General features: G+C 40.3%; 1 protein-coding gene and 1 long non-coding RNA gene across 2 annotated transcripts in view; one reads left to right on the forward strand and one right to left on the reverse strand.

Moving 5' to 3' along the window:
- Positions 1-21445, forward strand: LOC308659629. Its single transcript, XR_014024575.1, has 3 exons — positions 1-43; positions 1837-1933; positions 20272-21445. It is a non-coding gene; the product is annotated as an uncharacterized lncRNA (long non-coding RNA).
- MISP (mitotic spindle positioning) overlaps positions 17731-24714 on the reverse strand; it is a 31761-nt gene continuing 24777 nt past the window's right edge. Inside the window, exon 6 of the mRNA XM_081313426.1 lies at positions 17731-18628. The gene's annotated coding sequence lies outside the window, so the exon portion shown is untranslated. The remainder of the gene's footprint in view (positions 18629-24714) is intronic.

Genomic DNA, 24714 nt, shown 5'->3' on the forward strand with positions numbered 1-24714 from the left:
GAAATGGGCTACCAGATTTAAGCTGCAAAAATCCAGATGACCAGTAGGTGACAACAAAGACACATAAAATGTTATTCTGCCATCATGTTCAGCTGAAATATTGCAGATCAGTTGGTTAGAATAGTTCAAAGAGCTTGGAGGATGAAACGGGACACTTGGAATTGTCATATTGTAATACGGTTTGTTTCTGGCATAGTTCAATATGTGACTCCAGCCATTATGTGTGGAAACCAGGATTTATGCCTTTATGTGATATGTGAACCCAGCCATAATGAAAAATCATGTGAACTTAGCCACTCAATAGGGAATATTAATTGATTATGTGCCATCAAGTCAGTGTTGACTTTTAACATCTTCATAGAATAGATTTTTCTCTTTCCTCCTTTCTTTTCTTTAATTCCATTTATATCCCGCCCTTCTCCGAAGACTCAGGGCGGCTTACAAGCTTAGCAGTAGCCTTCATTCTATGTATATGCCTGCTTATTAGGGCTTTCACACACACCCCAAGCGGCATTATTACAAAGTCAGCTTAATTGCCCCCAACAATCTGGGTCCTCATTTTACCTACCTCGGAAGGATGGAAGGCTGAGTCAACCTTGAGCCTGGTGGGATGCGAACCTGCACTAATTGCAGGCAGCTGGTGTTACTTAAGGAGGCATTAGCCCACTGCTCCACTACAGTACAGAATAAAGCTCCCTTATGGACATGAAGGACCTAGCTTCATTTCCCACGCAAAACATTCTCATTGTGATCTCTCTTGCATGATGCTTAACCAAGCCTTGCTGCTGTTCCTCTTGACAATGTTAAAAATGCCTTCACTGATATGATGGGTGTAGTGTAAAATCTTGTGAACCTAATTAAAGAGGTAAACTAAATTTCTATTGATTCTCAGGATATGGAACACGTATTTGTATTCCAAATATAGGAGAAATTTAAGACATTGTAGGGTGCTGGCATTGTTCCCCATTCTTATTTCAGGTCGTGCCTAGCACTTAGTTGGCATAAAGCAATTTTTATGAGGAACTAAGTTTGTGAACAGAAATTTTATTCTAGTCATTTCACTACTAGTTGACATACAAAGTATTCATAGCATCATCCAGCCATTAATAAAGTGATACAAAACTGGTTATCATTAGTATAATTTTGGCACAACGTTTAGATAACTTTAGAAGGTACAACCAATTTTTAGTAGAGAAATGAACTTATGGTGACTTCTTGGAAGTACAGTAAAAAGCATTAAGATGTTAAATTTTAGGATTTATGTTTTCCTATTTATTCTTAGGCTTTGTTTTGCTTAATTCATCATCAACTACAGTAGAGGAACCATGGGTTTTCCAATTTCCCTCATTATTATTTCCTCTTCGTACTCTTCTTCAATAGCCTCTGAAGAACATAGAAATGCTTTTTAAATTTTTTTTTCTCTAGAATGATTTACAACTCACAAAAAATGGATTCTTGAATCATGCTGAGTGATTATCTGGTTTGTTTAATATTTGTATAGATGTTAATAAACTTAGCCATGTCGCACCAAAGTTAAAATGGAGGACCAAAGTATCAAAATGGAAGGAAGGAAGAAAGCAAGGTTGGTTCATACAGGCCTTATGGTTAAAGGAAGTTATCACATCAACCTGCATTTGCACCTACATCTGTGGTCCACAGTCGAGACATATTGTAGCAATTGTTCAGCAGCAAAACTTAAAAAAGAGCATGGTTCTTTGGAATGCATGATTTGGAATCCTGCACGCCCAGTTTCGTCATTTCTCTCATTGTTTCAGTAGAACAAGATAATGGCACAGTCAAGCTCTGTGTTGAGGACTTTTTTGTTTCTTTGTACAGGGAGAATTTATTCAAAAAACATGAAAGATAGTTTCCAGTGAACTGAAAGAATGGCAGATTCTCTTCACCAGTGCTCGTAAGACAGTAAATTAATCGGGTAAGAATTTTCACAAAAATTGTGTGACCAGATCAAAACCACCAAGGGCCAGCCAGCAATCCCTTACCCAGGACCTTCCTATCTCACCAGTAGTTCAAATGCCTCATTCTTAAGTGTTCTTCAGAACAGAGTCTTGGGACAGCTCTCTGGATTACGTGCCTTCTGGGTCTGCTTTCTTCAAGATATCAGAATAGTTGACCAGCCATTTTTGTGGCTCTTTGGGACAAGTGATCATCAGATCAGGGCGTTTTGGTGGCCACCCAGTCTGGAGAAGCCCTAGCATTAAACAAAATGGGCTAACATCAATCGGAATCCTTGCCAGGTTCATTTGTTGCCATTGAGCCCTACCATATGTTAAACTTTCCCATGGAATGCATGAATAAAGTTGTATATAGCATGTATATGTTGTATATAGTACATTTAGGTGTGTGTCATATATGTGTTCACTTTGAGAGCAGGCAACTCATTTTCATTTTTGATGTGTGTCATTGTGCCCACAGTAAAAAAATGACAATAAAGGTTATCTTACCTTACGCTCAGGAAAATGTAATTAAGATAACAGCATGGTATTGTTTAAAATTAACCTTAAATAAGGAAAAAATACAAGAGAATGAAGCCTATAGTTCAGTTTTCTGCCCCATCATTTCAACTCAGTTGTCCTATCTCCAGTTTGCCAGATGTCCATAAATTGTGTGTGTACGAGCAAAATAACACACACTATTATATTACTTCACAATATTGAGTTTCATTGAGGAGCGATTTCATTTCACTGTCAGTCCAACTCCCACCACTTAGGATAAAATTAAATAGCTTTTCCTCCTTAACTAGTAAATGTTTGGTCAGGATCCTCTCTATACCTAAAGCCTCAGCAATTTTAAGACATGTGGACTTCAACTTCCAGAATTTCCTAGTCCACAGGTGTCATTGTCACGACGTATCATGATTTTTTTCACCTTGCTGGAGCTGGGGTGGGCACGGCCTCTGCATGATGCAACTGTCCTGCGGGCCGGCAGTTTGACACCCCTGTCCTAGTCCATGCCTAGGCTGGAGAATTCTGGGAGTTGAGGTTCACCCATCTTAAGTTGTTTAGTTGAGAAACACTGACCTAAAGCACTAAATTTCTACAAGAAATCTAGATTCTGCTGCTAAAATGAATTGTGTAAAACTATATTGAAAATGGAAGAACAATTCTAGGAAATCTGTGAATAGGGCATGAAATAAACAATTGTTCTTTTGGTCCTTCTGCTTCCCATTGTTTAGTTATTCAGACAGACTTTTATAAAATATGGAGCTTCTGTTTAACAAATAGAGACTGAAAACTCTTTCCTATTCCATTAATTTATCTGGTCTTAAGGTGTTAAAGGTGCTAAGCAATGCACACAACCACATATTGTGTCAGTAAGTTCCATAAGCAGCAAACTGCTCATTAATTTTACTTTGTGAGCCTACAATCTAGAAAGAGAAACATTTAATTATTTTTGTTTCAGTTTAATGGACTTACAAGCTGTTCCATTTGCAAAGGTTTCTGTGGCATATGTTCCACTGTTCATAAGTTAGGTTAAAATATAAAAATATAATAACACCAAAATATGTCAGCAACAATTTATAACATACCCTGCTGGGAACATAATCAATTTAGCAGACAAATTCTACATGGCCTGGGTCCGGGTTATTTGAGGGAACACCTGCTGCCGGCATCAAACGCCCTTCGCCCAGTGCGCTCCCACAGGGAGGGTCTGCTCAGGGTTCCGCCGGTGAGAGATTGCCGGCGGGTGACACCCAGGGATAGGGCCTTCTCAGTGGGAGCGCCTGCCCTCTGGAACCAGCTGCCGGTGGAGTTGAGGACTGCTCCCGACCTCCGATCATTCCGCCGGGGCCTGAAGACCTGGCTCTTTGAGCTCTCGGGCCCAGGCTGAGGAGAAAATTTTAATTTGGGGTTTTTAATGTACAGGGTGAATTTAATACTTTTTAACTGGTTTTAACTTTTGTATGTTTTGATTTTTAATTCCCTGTAAACCGCCCTGAGTCCTCAGGGAAAGGGCGGTATACAAATGCAACTAAATAAAATAAATACTCTCCCAAGGAAAAAACATCACAACATTCTCTCCCAAGGCCTGCTGGAAAACCACACTTTAATTCCTTTCCTGAAAGTCAACAGAATAGGAACTTTCGGGGAAATGCTGTTCCACAAGGGGAGTCAGCAACTGAGGTTGCTGTGATCCTTGAAGAGGGCCTTCCTTCCCTGAGTGAAGGAATATGGAGGCAGATGTATGCATGTATGTATAGATTTATTTAATTAAATTTATTGTGGCTTGCTATTCTAGTGGACTCTGAGCAGCATACAAAATCCAAATACACAAAATAGTTAAAAAGATAGAAAACATAAAATAGAACATGACAGCCCGGGCTCAAAACAACAATAACAATAAAAACATAACAGGATCCCCATGAACATATAATATATTAACCCCAGGTCTTAAGGGCACCATCTGTATCTCTGGGGATGTTGTCCCACAGGGCAGCAGCAGCAGCAACAACAACAACAGAGAAGGAATGCTTCCTGAGTCCCACAAGATGGCATCCTTTAATTGAGCAGATCTGAAGCATAGCCATTCTGTCTGACATGAACCAAGCAGGAAGAATCAATGTGAGACCAGTGGTCCCTGAGTTAACTAGGTCCTATGCCACGAATAGTTTTATATAACTATCAACACCTGGAAGCCACATAGCAGCCTCACTGTGAGAAATGGGTGTACCGAGAAATGACTTATTGCTTGCACTGCTGGATTTTGAACCAGCTATAGCTTCTGGATGATCTTCACGTAAAACATATTGCAGTCAATAATCCAGGAAGATCTAATTAGGCAGGTAGTATTGAGAACAGGCAGTCGCACAAGTTGTGAGCTATGAAGGACATTACAGGTGACAATCAGTCCACTGAATTTCAACCAAAAGGAAATTGGTAACCAATGTTGCTCTTGAAGTAGTGTTGTATGGAAAAAATAGAGATGAATAGAAAATGGATATAAAAATATTTCAAGAAGGGTTGCTAGATTGCACGGTGGCGAAAGGCATCTTTGTCCTAGTTCACAGATCATGAGAAACTGGAAAGAAAAAAATTCATCAGGGTCCAGTCCAAGCCGGGAATAAATAAAATGGAGACCGCTTTAGAAAGGAGGTTATAATTTATTGAAGAATGACCACTTGCAGCTGGGAGTGGTGGATTTTTATACCTTCTTGTGCTTTTGTGTTTGGAGTTTCTGTTCCTGTGGCATGAACTTTGGCCTGAGGTTCAGTGCATCCTTTTGGTATTGTGAGGGTGGTGGGTTAATTCTATTATGTCCTAAAAAGTTCATGTCTTTAGAGTTTGGATGGGGTATGTAGATTTTAGGGGTCTTTGTCTTTCCAACCCCATCAACTAAGGCTTGCGACCAAAGTCAAAAATAACAAAAAATGCTTCTTTCAACATATAAAAAACAAGAAAAAAGTTAAGGAAATGATTGGTCCATTAGTGGGTGAAAGTGGCAAGAAGGTGACAAGCAATAGGGAGAAAGCAGAACTATTTAATTCGTGTTTTGCATCTGTCCTTACACAAAGGGGAAAAACAGTCCAACCTACCCAAACCAGTGCCATAAAAAACAGAATAGAAACGCAAGTTAAGATAGGCAAGAAAATGGTAAGTGAGCACCTGTCCAGCCTAGACGAGTTCAAATCACCAGGACCAGATGGATTACACCCCAAGGTTCTCAAGGAACTGGCAGACGTGATCTCAGAACCACTGAACTATATTTTTCAAAGATCCTGGAACACTGGGGAACTACCAGAGGACTGGAAAAGAGCTGATGTAGTTCCCATCTTCAAAAAAGGGAAAAAAATAGATCCAGGAAACTACAGACCTATCAGCCTGACCTCAATACCTGGGAAGATTCTGGAAAAGATAATCAAAAAAAATCAGCGAACACCTTGATGCAAACAAAGTCATCACTAAAAGTCAACAGGGGTTTTTCAAAAACAGATCATGCCAGACAAATCTTATTACATTCTTTGACCAAGTGACAAAACTAGTGGACCAGAGGAATGCTGTAGATATAATTTACTTGGATTTTAGTAAGGCATTTGATAAAGTAGATCACAACCTACTACTTGATAAGATAGAAAAATGTGGGTTAGATAGCATAACCACCAGATGGATTCGTAGCTGGCTGACAGGCCGTACTCAGCGTGTGGTCCTCAATGGAACCGCATCTACATGGAAGGAAGTGTGTAGTGGGGTGCCCCAGGGCTCTGTTCTGGGCCCAGTGCTCTTCAATATCTTCATTAATGATTTGGATGAGGGGATAGATGGGGAACTCATCAAATTTGCAGACGACACCAAGCTGGCAGGAATAGCCAATACTCCAGAAGATAGGCTTAAGATACAGAAGGATCTGGACAGACTCGAACACTGGGCACTATCTAACAAAATGAAATTCAATGGTGAAAAAAGTAAGGTTCTACATTTAGGCAGGAAAAATCAAATGCATAGGTATAGTATAGGTGGTACCTTGCTCAATAGTAGTAACTGTGAGAGGGATCTCGGAGTCTTAGTAGACAATCACTTCAATATGAGCCAGCAGTGTGCTGCAGTTGCCAAAAAAGCCAACACAGTGTTAGGCTGCATTAACAGAGGGATAGAATCAAGATCAAGTGAAGTACTAATACCACTTTACAATGCTTTGGTAAGGCCACACCTGGAATATTGCATCCAGTTTTGGTCACCACGATGTAAAAAAGATGTCGAGACTCTAGAAAGGGTACAGAGAAGAGCAACAAAGATGATTAGGGGGCTGGAGGCTAAAACATATAGGGAACGGTTGCTGGAATTGGGTATGTGTAGTCTAATGAAGAGAAGGGTAAGGGGTGACATGATAGCAGTGTTCCAATATCTCAGGGGCTACCACAAAGAAGAGGGAGTCAAGCTATTCTCCAAAGCACCTGAAAGCAGGACAAGAAGCAACGGATGGAAACTAGTCAAGGAGAGAAGCAACCTAGAACTAAGGAGAAACTTCCCGACAGTTAGAACAATTAACCAGTGGAACAACCTGCCTCCAGAGGTGGTGAATGCTCCAACACTGGAGGTTTTTAAGAAGAGACTGGACAGCCATTTGCCTGAAATGGTATAAGGTTTCCTGCCTGAGCAGGGGGTTGGACTAGATGACCTCCAAGGTCCCTTCCAACTTTTTATTATTATTGTTATTATTATTATTATTATCATCATCATCATCATCATCATCATCATCATCATTATTATTATTATTATTATTATTATTATTATTATTATTATTATTATTATTATTATTATTATTATCTCCTAGCTTCAAGGCTGCAACCTTTTTGAATAGGATTATCAAATCTGCAATTCTACAGACCTGGCCTCTGCCTAGTTTCTGCTTGGGGCTATTAAGAAAAACTGGGCCTGCTTTTTTGCCTTTAAGATCCTTTGGGGAAATATAATATTATGCCTTTTTAATATCCCCCCAAAATATTTCCTTCTCTAGGAGGGTGGGTGGGTGCTAACTTCCAACAAAACTATGATTTTATTTGCTTGGCCTTATGTGTTATGTGAATTCTGCAGTTGCAAATTGTAAACAAAGGGAAATTAATCAGTAATCAGTAATTTCCAACCAATTCAGATAATCATAGCTAAAATTAATGAGATCTATGAATACAGTTACTGGCTCTATGATTTCCTAGCCCTTCTTATCTATCTTTTCTTATTATGTGTATGGTTATTTAAAATGAAACTGTAACCAAATAGATAAATCTAAGCAAAATTCCCATGTGGATTATTATTATTTTTTCTCTCTGACCTTCCTAACCTTCCTGGCCTTTCTTTTGTAAATGGGCAGATTTATTCCATCATTCTTTCCATGCATTTTCAACACTTTTCTTGCTTTCTGTACTCCTCTAGAATCTTCTGATTACTCATTTCCTTGTGTTAACCGTAAGAAACATCAGCCATTTCCTGCCTACCATGCTAAGGAATTTTGTTGAAACCACAAAGCCTGGATATCCGAAAGGCATGTCCATCTGTGTATATATTTAACGTCCAATTTGGTCAGCTTCCCTCATACAGAACTGAATTTTAGATGTAAAATTTCAGCGACTGCCTCCTTACAAAAGGACATATGTGGAACAATCTTTGCAAAGGAGCCATTTCACCCTCACCAATGGTTAATTCTCCAGTTACAAGTAGATGAGCCATGTTCTTAAGCATACTTACACTAAAAGCTTCATTTGGGTTAAGGTTATTGTGCATTATTGTGTGAGCCCTGCCTAAATGTGATTAAATTTTCATGTAATTACTCTTTAGTCATTACTTCCACATTGCAACTCTCCCACTTTCCCACAAAATAAATATGAAGGGCAGCTTGTCCTTCTCCAGTATAAATAGAAACGTTCCCCTCCACCAAAAATCGCTGTTCCACCTTTTTTCTTAAAATATTTCAAGTTTTCTGAATTCTTGCTGCTTTACTATTGAGATCTGTTGGAGAAGAGAGAAATGACAAGCTGGGTAATGGTATTCAGAAGAGGCTTGGGTATTGCAGCTTTTTAGTCTATGAGATCTACTGCTAAATAATTCAATTTCTGGATTATTTATTCATGTAGGAGGGCTCAAATGTCCTCCTTTTCTTTCATCCCTTTCTGCATGTCATGGAAAGTTCCTGACAAAATATTGTAAATGGGCCAGAAGCTGCTAAGAACAGAGTAAAAACCACCCCTTCTATCCTGGCCCATTTTTTCAAGTGAATGTCATTTTATTTGCAAATATAGAATGTATAAAAAGTTAAAACTATCAAAACAGTTTGTCATTCTATTGGTTATCAGTGTCCTACAGTAATTTCTAAATGGATTGCATTAGTACATTAAATGAGATTAAATGAAGGATAAGGAAATAATACCAGGATTGCATTTATCGCTATCAGTGAGAGAGCTAAGAAACTTGAAAAATCTATATGTTGTGTTCCATTTCTGATTAAACTTTTACTGTTCTTCTGTGAAAAATTGTCATTTAATTAGCCAGCATTTCAACACTACTGTATACCATTATTACAGTTTTGCCAGGATCTATGAAGATTCTCAGACATCCAGGTCATGGTTGGCCTCAAAGGTGCTTTTTCAGGAGTCAACTGGGCTTTTTTGTTTTTCTTTGAAGATGCTTCGCTTCTCATCCAGTTTTGCCAGGAAGAGGCAACTGGAAATCTAATAACTTTCAAGAGATTTCTGAATGTTTTTGATTTTTTTTTCCTTCTAATTTCAGCTGGGATGCATACAACAAGCATTTTTTTTTCAATTTTGCATATGAGATCTTGCAAAGGTTTATCTCTACCACACTGGTCATTAGTTTTTACATTTTGAACATCTTAACGTACGTTAACGCTTTCATTGCTTTATATTTTTATTTTAAATTACATAGCATTTGACCTGCGATCTTGGTGGCTTTTAATGCTGTATTTCTTTTGCAGATGCATACCTTGACAGCCAATAGAGAAATATAAATAATAATAATAATAATAATAATAATAATAATAATAATAATAATAATAATAATAATAATAATAATAATAATAATGAAAGTTGGAAGGGACCTTGGAGGTCATCTTGTCCGACCCCCTGCTCAGGCAGGAAACCCTATACTATTTCAGGCAAATGACTGTCCAGTCTTCTCTTAAAAACTTCCAGTGTTGGAGCATTCACCACTTCTGGGGGCAGGTTGTTCCACTGAATAATTGTTCTAACTGTCAGGAAGTTTCTCCTTAGTTCTAGGTTGCTTCTCTCCTTGACTAGTTTCCATCTGTTGCTTCTTGTCCTGCTTTCAGATGCTTTGGAGAATAGCTTGACTCCCTCTTCTTTGGAGCAGCCCCTGAGATATTGGAACACTGCTATCATGTCTCCCCTCACCCTTCTCTTTTCGTTAAACTACACATACCCAATTCCAGCAACCGTTCCCTATATGTTTTAGCCTCCAGTCCCCCAATCATCTTTGTTGCCCTTCCCTGTACCCTTTCTAGAGTCTCAACATCTTTTTTACATCATGGTGACCAAAACTGGATGCAGTATTCCAGGTGTGGCCTTACCAAGGCATTGTAAAGTGGTATTAGTACTTCACGTGATCTTGATTCTGTCCCTCTGTTAATGCAGCCTAGCACTGTGTTGGCTGTTTTGGCAGCTGCAGCACACTGCTGGCTCATATTGAAGTGATTGTCTACTAGGACTCCGAGATCCCTCTCACAGTTACTACTACTGAGCAAGGTACCACCTATACTATACCTGTGCATTTGATTTTTCCTGCCTAAATGTAGAACCTTACTTTTTTCACCATTGAATTTCATTTTGTTAAATAAATAAATAAATAAATCCAATAAAACGTACACCAACAACATACGGTAAATAAAACTCAAAGAAGAATTGATTTCCAATTTCTCGTGAGAGGAGAGTGAAGATTATCAGTTTGCTTTCCTCTGCTATGCAGCTGTTTTAGAATTGATCAATTAAAAACATAGACATAGGAGGAGTCTAGATTCTTTATGACAGGGAAATCAGACAATGTTATTAATCATGTCATCCCTTATTTAGGAAGCATTCAAAACACCTTTCTTCAAAATATTAAGATACTGCACATTATTTCTTTATATAATATATACAGAGAGAGGGATCACCTGGCTTTGTTCTATTACAACATGTTCACAGCATTCCTTTGTCTTATTTCCCCTAACAACAGCCGTCTGTGGGATACATTAGGCTGTGAGACATTATTAAATTTTGTAGACTTAATTCCTATAGGTATCAGTATGTTTCACTAACTGCATCCTACAAAATGGTGGACTTGCCTTGTGAGCTGCCTTAGGATTTATGGATACATAATGTATGCATCAGCTTACATGCCTGGGACATCCTTCTTCCCATGGGAAAAGGGGCTGGTGACTTATATGTCATAATAGTTTAACAAAACATTTGCTAAATCAGAAATCTAGAGCTATGATTCTCCAGGGTTTGTGGCCAAATAAACAAAGATGGGTGGAATTCATATCTTCAGGCAGCTGCCCAAATTGCCAGCATTCATGCAGAGGTTTCCATTGTCCCCAGCAGTCCTTTTCACCCTGTTGCTCTGATTCAGTCAGAGTTGGGCAGTCACTGGGAAGCTGTCTTTTAAAAAATGAAAAAATCACACAATGAATTTTGCATAGCACTGATGCCAACGGGCAGGAGCTCTTTTTTTTTTATTTCCCAGTTCTGCTTGACAGTGATGCAGCACCATTGTGGCAAAGCAGTTTAGCAGTTTGATTGCAATATTGTTGCTGTCAAGAAAACCCACAGATCTAGAGGAGAGGCTGCTATGGGGATGGGATGTATATGTGTGTGTATTTTTGATGATTTATTTTATTTTTATTTATTTATATTCCGCCTTTATTATTTTTACAAACATATGGCAGCAAACGTATCCAACATTCCTTCCTCCTCCTATTTTCCCCACAACAACAACCTTGTAAAGTGAGTTGGGCTGAAAGAAAATGACTGGCCCAAAGTCACCCAGTTGGCTTACGTGGCTAAGGCAGATTAGAACTCATGGCCTCCCAGTTACTAGATTAGTGCCTTAACCACTAGACAAATTGGCTTTCAGTGTGTGTGTGTGTGTGTATGTGTATGTGTGTGTGTGTGTTTACCTGTGTATACGTGCATATGCATATATACATATATTTTCATTCTGAGGAAGGTCTGTGTGATTAGTAGGGTTGATACCAAATGGATGGCAGATAATCATATCCATACACACTAGTTCTTATGTGTGTGTTGCATTTTACACACACACACACACACACACACACACACACACACACACACAGAGAGAGAGAAAGACACAAACAGGGACAGAGTAGACTAAGAGAAGGTGATTTATGGAAAACTGAAACCTGTAGGTAGTATTCCAGTATCTGAGGGGCTGCCACAAGGAAGAGGGGGTCACGTTCACCAGAGCACCAGAGGGAAGGACGAGAAACAATGGTTGGAAACTGATCAAAGAGAGAAGCAACCTGGAACTAAGGAGAAACTTCCTGACAGGACAATTAACCAGTGGAAGAGCTTGCCCCCAGAAATCGTGGGTGCTCCATCACTAGAGATTTTTAAAAAGAGGCTAGTCAGTCACTTGTCTGAGATGGTATAGGCTCTCCTGCTTGAGCAGGGGGCTGGCCTAGAAGACCTTCAAGGTCCCTTCCAGCTCTATTCTATTCTAAGGGCTGGGCATGATAAATAGCGACAAAACACATACAACTTTGCCACATTTTAAAGATTACCCATGAACTTTTTAGGGAGAGGCTGGGAAGTTGAGAAACAGCTTTCTTCCACTGGTGATATGCACAGACCTTTTTCCTACAGTTGCAAGAAAAAGTATGTGAACCCTTTGGGATTACGTGGAGTTTTGCATGAATTGGCCATAAAATGCGCTCTAAACGGCATGTAAGTCACAACAATAGAAAAAAACAGTCTGCTTAAAATAATACTACACCAACATTAGCTGTTGTCATGTTTTAATTGAACATAAGATGGAAACATTCACAGTGCAAGGTGGAAAAAGTATGTGAACCTTTGGACTTAATAACTGGTTGACCCTCCTTTGGCAGCAATAACCTCAACCAAATGTTTCCTGTAGTTGCAGATCAGACCTGCACAATGATCTGGAGTAATTTTGGACCACTCCTCTTCACAAAACTGTTTCAGTGTAGCAATATTCTTGGGATGTCTGGTGTGAATCGCTCTCTTAAGGTCATGCCACAGCATTTCAATCGGGTTGAGGTCAGGACTCTGACTGGGCCACTCCAGAAGGCATATTCTGTTCTGTTGAAGCCATTGTTTTGTTGAATTACTTGTATGCTTTGGGTCATTGTCCTGTTGCATCACCCATCCTCTGCGGAGCTTCAGTTGGCGGACAGATGGTCGTACGTTTTCCTGCAAAATGTCCTGATAAACTCGAATTCATTTTCCCATCAATGACAACAATCCGTCCAGGCCCTGAGGCAGCAAAGCAGCCCCAAACCATGATGCTCCCTCCGCCATGTTTTACAGTGGGGATGAGGTTTTGATGTTGGTGTGCTGTGCCTTTTTTTCTCCACACATAGTGTTGTGTGTTTTTCCCAAACAACTCAATTTTGGTTTCATCTGTCCACAGTATATTTTGCCAGTAGTGCTGTGGAACATCCAGGTGCTCTTTTGCAAACTTCAAACGTGCTGCAATATTTTTTTTGGACAGCAATGGCTTCCTCCGTGGTGTCCTCCCATGTACTCCATTCTTGTTTAATGTTTTCCTTATTGTAGATGTGTCAACAAAAATGTTAGCATGTGCCAGAGATTTCTGTAGGTCTTTAGCTGACACTCTAGGATTCTTCTTTACCTCATTAAGCATTATGTGCTGTGCTGTTGCAGTCATTTTTACAGGACGACCACGCCTAGGGCGAGTAGCAACAGTGCTAAACTTTCTCCATTTGTAGACAGTCTGTCTTACCATGGACACATGAACATCAAGGCTTTTGGAGATACTTTTGTAACCCTTTCCAGTTCATGCAAGTCAACAATTCTTGATCGTAGGTCTTCCAAGAGCTCTTTTCTGCGAGGCATGGTTCACATCAGACAGTGCTTCTTGAGACCAGTAAACCCAAAACAGGTGTGTGTTTTTAAAGGGCAGGACAGCTGTCAGCAACACATCCAATATCATCACACTGATTGGAGTCAAGGTTGGCTCACTCCTGGCTCCAATTAGCTCTTGGAGAAGTCATTAGGCTAGGGGTTCACATATTTTTTCCACCCTGCACTGTGAATGTTTCCATCTTATGTTCAATTAAAACATGACAACAGCTAATGTTTGTGTAGTATTATTTTAAGCACACTGTGTTTTTCTATTGTTGTGACTTACATGATGTTTAGAGTGCATTTTATGGCCAATTCATGCAAAACTCCACGTAATCCCAAAGGGTTCACATACTTTTTCTTGCAACCGTATGCCCTTCTCCTAAAACCAATTTTGCCCCTTACTCTGGCCTCCACTTTAGTAAATGGGTCATCCCCAGTAGCTGCATGCTTTTCATTCCACACTATCAAGAATGAATATATATTAAGATAAATAGCCCCATTCCTTTGCATCTTCCCCCCAAATATTCTCTGCACTGGACTCTTGAAGTCTGATACATACAAATTGGTTTTACTTTCTTACATTTCTCCACCTTTCCCCTTTTATGTTAATGCAGTCTTACTAACTGTGACACTTTAGCATTTTCCAGAATTTCTGTAAAGGTATCCAATATTGGAAATTATAATTGCTATTCAGATATCTGGAGGGCCACAGGTCATTTTCCCATGCCACCACACTCCTAAAATTAGAGCTTTGAGGCCAGAGACAGCTGTATTGTGATTCTGTTGTGTCCAAAATGTCCTGCATTTTTTTCCTATCACATTTTAACAATTGCTTTAAAACATTTAAAGACAATGTTGTTTAAATTCTCTTGGTTAGGGTGTGACTTCCTTTGCATTTTACAGTGATGAACATCCTGTTTTAATTATATAATAATCTCTCTGATACTGTACAATCCTCATGGATTCCCGTATTTCTATTAAGCCCCAGAAGAAGACTTTGGGAAAGATTGGTGGGCTGTTGGAAAGCAGCTTGACTGGGCATTGTGGGCTGTGTTGGAAAATGTCCAACAGAAAATCTACTCAAGGACATTCATTCAAGGAAGTTAAAATAAATGTTCAAGCATTCTGAGAACAATTGAGAAGTAGAAACTTTTTTGAGAAATTACAAGGCAGATTTGGAGATGATGATGATGATGATGATGATGATGATGATGATAATAATAAATAATAATAATAATAATAATAATAATAATAATAATAATAATAATAATAATAATAATAATAATAATAATAATTAGTAGTAGTAGTAGTAGTAGTAGTTGGAAGGGACCTTGGAGGTCATCTAGTCCAACCCCCTGCTCAGGCAAGAAACCCTATAGTACCATTTCAGACAAATGGCTGTCCAGTTTCTTCTTAAAACCCTCCAGTGTTGGAGCATTCACAGCTTCTGGAGGCAGGTTGTTCCACTGATTAATTGTTCTAACTGTCAGGAAGTTTTTCCTTAGTTCTAGGTGCTAGTTCTAGATGCTATTCTGTACTTTGGTTGACACATTAAATAATAGAAGTAGATGAAAAACTGCACAGGAAATCTGATTCAACCCCAGGGAAAATGCTTTCCATAAAGCAACTCTATTATATCCAGGAGGACCAACACATTAATTGCTGTTTTAGTCCAGATCCTCTCTTAGCTTTCTTCTCCTAGACTGGAATAAATAGTTCTGCTTGAAAGCTTCATAGGGTGTAGCTTTGCAACATAAATCTATAGACTCTGAACTAAACAATGAAATTCTAATAGACACCAATAGTCCAGGCAGAACACAATTGTACAGTTTGCTGTTGTACAGATTTTCTAACTTTAGGCCATAAACACAATGGGCACATTTCCACTGATAGATGACTTGCAAAATTGTCCAGTCCTGGGGAATTAATGAAGTATTCAATGAGAATATTACAAAAAAAAGGCAGGAGGGAGAAAGGAAGGAAGGTTCCAAATGAGATTTACTGATGAAAAATAAGGATATAAAGTCATTTGAAGGATGGAAAACCATTGCAAGCTGCCCAGAGTCACTCTGGATAGTGAGGTGGGCAGCATATAAATTTAATAAATAAATAAAGTAGTAGATGTCAGTCCCAACATGACTAGATCACATTTGTATGAAAAATGTAGATATGATATAAGAACAACCAGCCAGTTTGATACAGTAACTGAATCAGGACCTTGGAGAATTGAAAGGTCAAAATTAAGTTAATATATAATTTCTCTTTCGACTGCTGGGCGTGTGGAGAGCTTTGCCTCATATCTGGCTCTCGGCCCGTTACACATCTCCACAGTGAGTGTTGCCAAGGGACTATCTGATTCACTGTTTTAGTCTAGTTTCACCCAAACATCCCCAAACCTGGAGCAGCTCCAAATTCTCCACGACCAGTGCCTTGTCCTAGTTTCCTTATTTTCCATTACCTGCTACCCGTAGCCTTTTTTTAATTCCACTCCTCCCTGAGCCAGCCATAGATCCCTTACTCTCTTTCAATGTTTTATTCTGTTTTTCCTCTTGCCCTATGTGAAGCACCACCCTTTAAATTGCAGCCTTGGTATATTCTGCTGCTCAGTCCAGCCCAAATCCCTCAATAAATACTGTTTCCCCGCTCCTGCACAGACTTGAAGTCTGTTGGATATTGAACCTGAATTGCTCTGCAGGCCTATTAAGAAATCTTGCCTGCTGTGCCTGCCACTTTTCACTGTGTTCATCACAAAAGCAGTATTGCAATGTCACACTGCAAGCTCCCCCCTTCCCCTTTGGGTATGTATGAGGCAGCATGATACATATAGAATAGGACCAAGACTTGAATACCACAATAATGCTTTCTCTAGTAGTCTGTCCCACTCTTGGTTCCTGTAGATTCTGCTGAAGACTAAATCAAGGAGAAGCAGATAACCAGGAACTTGGGCAGGATAGTTTGGATGTTAAAAAAAAAAAGCACAGAAATTTTATCGTAACAAAATGTAACAGATGAGATATATACAATGATAAGGCTTCCTTGATGAATTAAACATTGTTAAATTTGGTGTGGAGTTTTGAAATAATATATAATGAAAAGCTGCTGGACCAGAATCTAGCCTTATCAACGTAGTCAGAAAGGCAGATCAGATTGTTTGAATGTTTGGCGCATTCCTGTTTCTGATCTCAACATTTCAATGAATCTATAGCAGACACGTCAAACACAACGCCCAGGGGCCAGATCCGGCCCACAAAGTGGTTTCATGCGGCCCACGAAGCCATCCTGGAAACAGTGAGGGAACGGCCCCCACTGCCTTGGCCGTGGCCCAGAGACCCCCCTCCTGCCAGAGACCCTCAGATCTGTCCCACTCCTGCCCAGGCCCCCATAGGTACCCTTGATGCGAACGACGTAGAGCTGGCCACGCCCACCCAGTAGGCCATACGCACTCTAGCCATGCCCACCCAGTAGGCCACGCCCACCCAGTAGGCCATACCCACCCGGCCCCCTGAGGGCAACTGCAACGCTGATGCGGCCCTCAGTGAAATTGAGTTTGACACCCCTGATCTATAGCCTTTGGATCCCATAGTGGATTTTCACCTTCCATGAAACAAAGTAGATTCTAAAAGCAGAAACCTGTTTCTAGGATGCCATCTGTTCTAAATTTCAAACATTTTTTCCTTATTTAAAAGTTAACACTTTTCCCAAATGAATAATGAGGGGAACATATTTTTTCTTCTGTCCTTTCTAGACGTAGACATAACTTATTTTGCCTGTCATTTGCACAGTCTGGTTGAGATTATATTACTATCCAGTTCTGCTCCTTGAGAGCCCCATAAATATTAGAAGACTGCTATCATGTCACCCATAGTCCTTCTCTTCCTTAGACTAGACCAGGGGTCGGCAACCTTAAACATTCAAAGAGCCATTTGGGCCCGTTTCCCCCAGAAAAGAAAACCAGGAGCCACAAAACCCTTTTTTTAGTTTTTTTTTAGTTTTATTTAGTTTTATTAAATTTGTATATTAAATTTTGATATCTAAAATGAAGATGAACCAGCCTATATCATTTTTTTAACCTTTGTGCTACATCTAAAAAAACTATAGTGTCTTGCATTTATGAAATCAATGAACTGCTACAGAGAAAACATTGGTTTTTTTTATTTCTGCATGCAACAAAAGCATTTTGGACTCCAAAAAAAAAGATGCTGGGTTGAAGGTTACCTTCAAATAAAATATTCAATGTCTTTTTGAGTCCTCCTCGTATTTATGAAATAACCACATATTAAACATACTGATAAACCAGTCTCATCAGCAGTGAAAGCAAAGGAATCTGCCCACACACCATTAAACGTTCTGTTTTCTTCTGAAACTTTTCTTTTCTTGGACTTATCCATGGTTGGCCTACTGAGGGTCGAAAAGCACAATAAATCTCATGCCCATGGATGTCGCGGATTGGCAGTTATGACGCATATTTTGAGCAACCGGGAGCCACAGCAGAGGAATGAAAGAGCCACATGCGGCTCCGGAGTCGCGGGTTGCCAACCCCTGGACTAGATAACCATTAATTGTGTGCTTTAGCCTCTAGACCATGGGTGTCAAACTCGCAATGTCACGTGATGTGTCGTGACATATCGCAACTTTTTTTTCCATTGCCGGCAATGGGGTGGGCACAGTTTTGCCATGATGCGTCAGGCCCATGGGCCGGCAGTTTGACACCCCTGTTCTATACCCTTAATCTCTGTTTCTCTTCGATCCATGCCCTTACTTTTTTTTAAAAAAAAAAGAGAAATAAGAACGCAGCAAAGATGGAGTGGTGGGTGGCCGTCATAGATTCCCCACATTTAAAATAACTGTTTATGTACCAAATCTTTAAATGGAAAGCAAAGCCACTGCAGGAGGGGAATATCTGAACTTGTTTTAGAGCAAATTGGACTGCTCTGATCAAAAGCAGCAACTTTGCCTCTGCAGAGATGTATGCTAAGGGCTAGGGCAGCCTGTTGAGTCTCCTGTCCCTCATGTCTTTAATCCTGTGAGCTGCTGCTGTGGAAAAGAAGTAAGCAGCAAGATCAGAATATTATTGTAATAAATAAACAGAAGCTACCAAATGCTTTTAAAGCCTGCAAAGATTTTAAAGAGAGGCTAGATTAATATTTCTTTTAAATATAGGATCCACCAGGTGTGGCGTAAGAGGCTGGAGAGACCAAGAGATTACCTGGTCCAGCATTCTGCCCCCTTATTGACCCTCCAGGTGCTTCCCTCAAGCTCACAAGCAGGAAATGCGGGCAACAACATCCTTCTGTCCAGGTCCCCTTTCACTGGTATTGAAACCTCCTCCCTCCCAAATCTGACACGGGAGGCATAATTGTTGGAATTACTAATCATTCTTTCCCTTTATGAATCTGCCAGCTGCTTTTTACAGCCACCCCTGGAGCCAGGATGTCCAATAGTGCTAGATTCACCCACTTATCTATGCACTGTGTGAAGTGAGCTCTCCTCTTTATGACTTTATGGCACTCGTTAGTTTCATCAGATGAATTGCATCATTATGGAGAGACTCCTAACCTTGGAAGGGCCCATTACAGTTCAATGCTTTGAGCAGGAGACCACATGTGCAAGATTGGGTTTTCTCCAGCTTTAAATATCCTATTTGAGCTGAAATGTACACAACCTGAACAATTCATTGTGGTGGCCTACACTGGAGATGAGATTCCAGGGCAATCTGCTACATGTTTATAGGTGCTGTTCAATACTAGCAAATATTGTTTATGTTTATCTCATTATATCAGTCTGTGTGCCTATCTATCTATCTATCTATCTATCTATCTATCTATCTATCTATCTATCTATATCATATACATAGATTGTATTTATTTATTTATTTCTAGTGTATTTCATACTAATATTAATCCCCAATACAGAATTTACCTACTCCCATCTTCCACATCAGCCATGTACTTAGATTAGGTCCTCATATATTAAGTTTCATTTTAATGTATTTAATTACTTATGTTTTGTTAATATAAAATTTATATTCCATTCCTTTAATGTAGATGCATCACGGAAAACGGCTAATACAAAATTTAAATCATTTAAAAGAATAATATTAAAAAGTCCCCCAAATAATGACAACAGAATTACCAGATTAAAGCATACAGTAGAGTCAGCAAGTAATGTATTTGAAATAAAATATTCCAATATCTTTGGAGCAAATGCTGCCTTCCTAAAAAGGAAGTTCCTTCCCAATTGACTGAGGCCATCAGAGAGGTGCCAACCTGATTTCCTGAGGCAGGGAGTTCCACAGTTTAGATGTAGAATTGAAAATTCTTTTTGTCTTTATGAAATAGGTGGGAAATGGTGAAGGGATGTCTAACACTATGGAATCGTTAGATTGGTTTGGAAAAAGCTACTTCCTAAAATATATCAGACTACAGATTATTTAGGAGCTTGAATGTTATCATCAGCATGGTGAATTGTGCTTGATCTCACTTAACTAGGTGATAACTAACAATTTTAGGACCCATGTAATCTGTGGTGTGAATTCAGCCAGCTATGGTTTATTATTTATTTCTATCTTGCTTTCATTATTTTATGTATGTATGTATGTATGTATGTATGTATGTATGTATATTTCATGTTTCTAGACCAGGGCTTTTCAACCTTTTCACCCATTGTACCACTTTTAGGATATGGCAACATCCGAGTACCACCAGTCGCCTAGCAAGGTGTCAAAACCAAAAAAAAAAGAAAGGAAAAAAGTACAGATAGTCCTCAACTTACAACAGTTCACTTAGTGACTGTTCGAAGTTACAATGGCACTGAAAAAAGTGTCCCCCAAGCCACAGCCAAGCAAGATGCCTACCCGCCCAGCGGCGCTCTTCCTCCTGCCTGAGGTTTTCATTGTTGTGAGCATTTCTGTTGAAAATTGGCAGTGGGGGTGGGGTGGGGAGGTATTTGGTTTTTATTTCCCTCCCCCAATCTGCTGGGTGTTTGCAGCAGGTTTTGGTCACTTCACATGACCCTGGGACACTGTGACCGTCATAAATATGAATCAGTTGCCAAGCATCTGAATGTAAATCACAAGACCCTGGAGATGCTGCAACATTCCAGCTGATTGGCGCTTCTGACCTCAGAAGCACCAGGATCAGGGCCAAGCTCCAGCTGGAGCCTGGCGCTGATCCTGGCACTTCCACTGGGCCCTGACAGCCCCAAAGAAGCGCTGATCCTGGCGCTTCTGCTGAGCCCTGACAGCCCTGCAGCTCCAGCCATCTCTCGCTTAGGCTTGTGCGGTGCTGCCACCGGTTCAGCTCATTCCCCTCCCTCACTACCACTTTTCTAGGATGGCCGCGTACCACCTGCCAGGTGCCAACGTACCACAAGTGGTACCCGTACCACTGGTTGAAAAGCCCTGTTCTAGACCGTCCATCTCCATCCCCCCTTTATTCTTTTATAAATAACTCAAAGTGGTGAGCATACCTAATACTCCTTTCTAGTCCTATTTCCTCTACAACAAGGGGAGGGTTAAGGTTGGGCTGAGTGAAAGTGACTGGCCCAGACTCACCCACTCGGCTTTCATTCCTAAGGTGGGACCAGAACTCACAGTCTCCTTACGATTGGGCCAAAGTCACTCATCTGGCTTTCATGCCAAAGGTGGAACTAGAACTCACAGACTCCTGGTTTCTTAGTGCCTTAACCACTAGACCAAACTAGCTATTGAAGTATTGATAAGCTATTCTGTAAACCATAGTTAAACAAAAATGGTCTAGTGCAGTGAGAGTCTTTGCATTGTGAAAGGTGAAAAATAAATAAATAGATAGATAGATGTGTGAAGCCCATTAAAAATGATCTTTTCAGCCCTGGTCCTTTGACACTGACAGATGCTGGCCCTTGGTGAGAGGAAACAAATGATTTGTTCAGGAGAGGAATCAGGAAACTGGATCTGCTGCTAATATACTGGGAACATTTGGGACCCATCAGTGAAAGGAAAAATAAAACGAGTGTCATGTTCATGCTGTCCAACTTTGGCTTTCCTCCATTGTTTGCTTAGGTTCAGGAAGGAACAAAAACAAAGTAGTCTGGTTGTTTTTTTTTTTGCCATTTGTTTTTTTCCGCTCTCACAAAATTATATACACCAACAAGCTTATCCAGTCAAACGCATGATTTTCTGGTTTTAGAAAAGGATAGTATCCAAAGCTGTCATGTTTGGGGCAAAGGTCACCTTGCGTCTGATTTTTCACACTCTGTAATTTGGCCCAAGAAACTGCAATCACACAGGAGAGGAAGTGACCCGTGTGGATTGGCTGTGGGGGCCTGGAAGCTCAGCTTGCCAAAAAGAAGAGAGAGAGAGATTATGCATACCAAAAGTCTCTGCGATGGGAGGACCAGGAAAGGGGCTGCCTTTGCTGGTTGCCTCGGGGCTTCCCTTTAATTTTTATGCTTGCAAACAAGTTTCAAGGATGCTGAAAGGGACACTGGACATTGATTGATTGATTGATTGATTGGGACTTATATGCCGCCCTATCTCCCCAAGGACTCAGGGCGGCTAACAACAGTAAAATACAAGTAAAAATACAAATATTAAAAATTAAACTATATCTATAGCCCAAACTACAACCAATAAAACCTTAAAACCATATGTAGTGGAAACTACAAAGCACTGGGTTTAAATCCGTTTAACTGTAATCCACACTAGCTGCTGTTGAACTGTCCTTCAGTTGACCACCCTGGCTTCAGGATATATTTATTTATTAAATTTATACGCTGCCCATCTCACCGATAAGGCGACTCTGGGCAGCTTGATTATTCAAAGGCTTTTTTTTTTACTGTGTCAGTGACATCAGGCCATGGAATGTGCTCAAAAAAAATGGGAATCCCAGAATATCTCACTGCTCTTATGAGGAAGCTAGGTAAAAATCCGGAAGCCCCAGTGTTTACAGAACAAGGTGAAAGAGACTGACTCAAACAGACTGGCTCCAGTTTGGCAGAGAACTATGACAAGGTTGTCACAAGAACTGGGGTGTCCCCAAGAAGAAATAATCTTTTTCCCTTTCTGCTCAAGCTTTGAACAGGTACTTTGCCAACTTATCCAGTGGATTAGCACAGCACACACAAAACCTGGTTAATGTTATTTGTTTGTGATTATCTTTTTTTAGCAGGAATCAACAACTTTCGCTGGCTCCCAGGTGCTACCATAGGATTTTCCACCACTCAGTTTCATGCGTTGAAGGTTTTTATCAGGTTTTATCCTGGGCCAAAAAAAAATAATAATACACTTATGCTGTGCATTTGTGTGATTTCTAGAGGAGTAAACAATAAACTAAACATGAGCTAGCAATGCTTTATTGCTGCTGAAAAGGCAACTGAAGTGCATGAGAAGACCATAGAGTCTCAAATCATGGAAAACAATTGGTTTACTCTACTCTGCCCTGGTCTGGGCCCATTTAAAATACTGTGTTTTGGGGGTCAGTTCAAACAGGCTAGTAACACATTGGAGTCACTTTGGAATGGAGCTTCCAAGATGGTGAAGGGTTTGGAAAGCAAAGCCTACAGGGAACAATGAAAAGATCTGGGTATGTTTAGTCTAGAAAAAATACAAGCGAAGGAATCATACCAGTTTCCTACTATTTGAAGCTTGTCACACAACAAGGAGAGTGAGCTTCCTTATTGTTCTAGAAGAGAGGTGTAGATCCAGTGGCTTAAAATTACTAGGGAGGAAATTCAGGCTGGTCTTCAGGAGCAATCTCTTAACTATATAAGCCAGGGGTAGGCAACCTCGGCTCTTTTATGACTCATGGACTTCAACTCCCAGAATTCCTGAGCCGGCTGGCTCAGGAATTCTGGGAGTTGAAGTCCATGAGTCATAAAAGAGCCGAGGTTGCCTACCCCTGATATAAGCTATCAGCTACTCCAGGAGGGTTTTTTTTAAAAAAAAAAATCAGGCCATGGAATGTATTAATTAAAGAACCCCTGCTTAAAAGGAAATGTGTGGATGTCCTTTGGGAAAGAGGGGAAGAGATACTACCTCAGAAACAATCAGACAAGAGAGGCAGGAGCTCCCAGTGTCTTAAAGGCCAGAGAAAGAAGTTACAAGACACCAAACTGTTAAAAGTGGCTGGTGGGAACTTTGTACTTCCAGACTTGCAAAACTGCTGTCCACCCTCTCAAGTAAAGCAGACAGTAGACATACACCAACTAATTCTTATTTTTTTTATTGTAGGGCTACATTAACAGAAAGATGAACAGAATCTTCTTGCAAGTCTGAAGGTACAAACTTCTCATTGCCACTTTTAACTGCTTACTCCTTCCTAAGAGACTTTGGAAAAAGCGCAAAGAAGAGCAACTAAAGGCCAGGGGACAAAAACATATGAAGAATGGTTACAGGATTGGGGTTTGGCTAATCTAGAGAAAAGGAGTACTGGGGGGGGGAGGGAGGGGGCATGATAGCAATATTCCAGTATTTGAAGGGTTGCCACAAAGAGGAGAGGGTCAGCTTATTTCCCAAAGCGCCTGAGGGCGGGACAAGAAACAATGGATGGAAACTAATCAAGGAGAGAAGCAACCTGGAACTAAGGAGAAACTTCCTGACAGTGTGAACAATTAACCAGTGGATACAGCTTGCCCTCAGAAGTTGTGGGTGCTTCATCACTTGAGGTTTTTAAGAAGAGACTGGACAGTCACTTTTCTGAAATGGTATAGGGCAGGGGTAGGCAACCTCGGCTCTTTTATGACTCGTGGACTTCAACTCCCAGAATTCCTGAGCCAGCCATGCTGAGGGGAAATGGAGAGGTTTCCAAGCTGAGCCATGCTGGCTCAGGAATTCTGGGAGCTGAAGTCCATGAGTCATAAAAGAGCCGAGGTTGCCTACCCCTGGTATAGGGTCTCCTGCTTGAGCAGGGGGTTGGACTAGAAGACCTCCAAGGTTCCTTCCACCTCTATTCTGACTGATTGATTGGTTGGTTTGATTGTCTGATGGATTCCAGGTAGCATCTTCTTCCCCAAGGTCATGCACACAGTCCATTACACCAGGCTACATTCAAGTGAACTTTCCCTTTTTCCCCTGTGGTCTCTTATGAAAACCTAATCAAGGGTTCCTTGGCAATTGTTTGAAACATCCTTCCTCAAAGCATCAG

Source organism: Vipera berus, assembly GCF_964194415.1.
Source record: "Vipera berus genome assembly, chromosome: 1".
Lineage (NCBI taxonomy): Eukaryota > Metazoa > Chordata > Lepidosauria > Squamata > Viperidae > Vipera > Vipera berus.